Here is a 3,200-nt window from a genome sequence, read left to right on the forward strand (position 1 = left end):
GTGCATTTGATATCCATTCCCTTGGGTTCGACCTTGACTTACCACTACGCTAAATAGGGGTTAGTTAAGTTACAAATTTTGTTTGATTGGGTGGGGTGGTAGCCCAACGACCTACCGTTCTCCTTCCCATCAAAATGGCGCCGTTGCCGGGGAATGGTGCTTGAGTGCATGTTGTTTTTGAGTCTATTTCATTTTGATAAAATACAAAAAGATTTTACACTTAGGCTACACTTGTAGCCGTGCTACTAATATTGTCTTTGAGTTTTGTGTGTGTAGATCCCAAGTCATGGGAGGTAGTTCAAGAGTTACCTTGAAGGAGCTTGGAGTGCCCGGGGCTTATAGGTATGAGAGCGCCATAGCTCCACCTATATCACCGGAGAATGACTTTGAAATAAAGCCGGCAATGATCACTCTTATTGAGAGGGGACAATATGGTGGGGCGAAGAACGAGAGCCCATTGAACCATCTTAAGGAGTTTGAAAAATATTGTAACACAATCAAGATTAATGGAGTGTCTCAAGAATTCATCCGCCTTAAGTTGTTCCCTTTCTCCCTCATAGGAAGATCTTTGGAATGGCTAGAAAAAGAGATAAAGCCCAATTCATTGAAAACTTGGGATGATGTCACCAAAGCTTTCTTGTTCCGTTTCTATCCTCAAAAGAAAACGGCGGAGGCAAGAGCTTTGATTCAAGGGTTCAAGCAAAAGCCTAATGAAAGCCTTTATGAAGCATGGGAAAGATTCAAGGATTATCAAAGGGAGTGTCCACACCATGGGATTCCTACCTATCAAATCATACATATCTTTTATGGTGGGTTGAGTTCTCATGGGAGAGCAAGTTTGGATGCCGGAGCCGGAGGCCCAATCATGAACAAGACGGAAGAAGAAGTGGTTGATGCTATTGATGAAGTAGCTCGTCATTATATGAATTGGCAAGAAGTGGAAAGAGAACCAACAAGCAAGGGTTACTCGATCGAACAACTTAGTGTCATTAATGATTTGACCACTTTGATTGCGGATTTAGGGAAAGAAGTTATGTCTCTCAAGGAAAAGCTTGAGAAGCCTCCTTCCCAAGCTCCAATTCTTCCCTCCCAAATTAAGGGGAGAGGTACATCTTCTCACTCTAACTCCAATCTTTCAACTTGTTGCATGATTGTGGAATGTTGGCCATGTCAATTATGTGGAATGAATGATCACAATGCTTCTATGTGCCCAAATGTTTCTTGTAGTGAATGTGATGGAAGTGAAATGGAATACATGAATTGTGTCAATAATCATGCTTGTGAACCTAGAAATGATGTTCAAAGGAATATTGGAAATAGGAATTATCATATGAATCATGATGATTATAACCAAAATGGAGGTTATAGAAATCATGATTGCCAAGAGATTCATGGTAACTATAACCATCATGGTTGTAATGGTCATGGTCATGGCTATAGACATGGGGATCATAACCAAGGTTATGATAACTATGGTCAACGAAGGAGCCAAAATGAAACTAGGGGTAATTGGAATAATCAAGCTAGGGGATATTTTCAAGCAAGTTTTCAAGATGATTCCCCAATTGATTTAGTTCCAAATGCTCAAAGTTTAAATGATAATTCCCATGACCAATCATTTCCTTCTAGAGAATTTTTGGAAAGTGTCATTGAGAAACAAGCCAAGACTTTGGAAATGTGTATGGTTTTGAATGAAGAGAAGTTTAATTACATGTTGGCTTATAACAAAGATTTGAGTGAAAAACTTTCTCAATTGACTAGTATATTCAAGGAATATGCACACTCTTCTTCTTTGACTCCACCTAGCTTAGATTCTAGGAACCCTATGGATGCCATTGTTACTAGAAGTGAGGTCCTTGAGGGAGGTGTGCCTAAGAAGAGTGTTGCTAATGAGAGAACTAGTAAGAATTCCATTGAAATTGAAGGTGATGAATGCCCCTTGAGCGAAAATGTTGATGAGGAACAAGTAGAGAAGGTGATAGAGAAAGAGAGAGAGGTTTGCAAACAAAGGCTCCCCTATCTTCAAAGATATAATAGATATAAGTTGGATGAGCAATTTGGGAAATTTGTAGAGATGCTTAAGCAATTTCATTTAACTCTTCCTTTCACCGATGTTGTTGAACAAATGCCAAATTATGCTAAGTTCCTTAAGGAGATTTTGAGTGGAAAAAGGACTTGTGATGTGGTGGAGACCATTAGCCTTACCGAGCATTGTAGTGCAATCATCATGAATAAGATGCCTCCTAAGTTGAAGGATCCCGGAAATTTTTCCATCCCTTGTGCTATCAACAAGACCCAAATTGATAATGCCTTATGTGATTTAGGAGCTAGTGTTAGCCTTATGCCATATTCGGTTTATCAAAGATTAGGTCTAGGAGAACTTCTACCTTCAAAGATTACCTTGCAATTAGCCGATAGGTCAATCAAGATTCCTAAGGGAAAGGTAGAAGATGTGCCTTTAAGGGTTGGAAAATTTGTTATTCCGGTTGATTTTGTAGTGTTGGACATGGATGAAGATGCTACAATACCTATCATCTTAGGTAGACCTTTCCTTGCTACATCGGGGGCTATGATAGATGTGAAAAGTGCTAAGATATCTCTTAAGATAGGAGAGGAAGTAATTGAATTTGACTTGAATGAAGGAATGAAATATCCTTCCTCTTCTTTAGAAAATTGCATGAGAGTTGAAGTGCTTGATAATATTGTGAATTCCATGCATGAGCACTTGCTCACATCTAACGATCCTCTTGAGTGTGTCTTGTTGAACAAGGAAAAGATAGGTATCTCAACCAAGGAAGAGCAATTGTATGAAAATTTGCTTAATGAAGGCGATATAGGGAGTGGAGAAGAAACTTGCATGGGGATATCAAGTCAAGATGCTTTGCAAGTGGCCTCAACCAAAGAAGGTAAAGGTGTTCCCATGGTAGAGCTAAAACCTCTACCATCACACCTTAGGTATGAATTCTTAGGCCCTAATTCTACATATCCCGTTATTGTTAGTGCATCCTTGAGTGAAAGCCAAGCTCAAGCGTTATGTGGTGTTTTGAGAAAGCACCAAGGTGCTTTGGGGTACACAATTGATGATCTTAAAGGTATAAGCCCCGCCTTGTGTACACACCACATAACACTTGAGGAAGGCACCCTTCCTTCTATTGAACGACAAAGGAAACTACATCCCCAAATGGGAGAAGTAGTCAAGA

General features: G+C 39.7%; 1 non-coding gene across 1 annotated transcript; it reads right to left on the reverse strand.

The window, feature by feature from the left end:
* Positions 1–671: 671 nt before the first annotated feature.
* Positions 672–777, reverse strand: LOC145577316 (small nucleolar RNA R71). Its single transcript, XR_014098761.1, has one exon. It is a non-coding gene; the product is annotated as a small nucleolar RNA R71 (small nucleolar RNA).
* Between the last annotated feature and the right edge of the window lie 2,423 nt (positions 778–3,200).

This window comes from Chenopodium album, chromosome 13, assembly GCF_948465745.1.
Source record: "Chenopodium album chromosome 13, dcCheAlbu1.1, whole genome shotgun sequence".
In the NCBI taxonomy this organism is placed as follows: Eukaryota; Viridiplantae; Streptophyta; class Magnoliopsida; order Caryophyllales; family Amaranthaceae; genus Chenopodium; species Chenopodium album.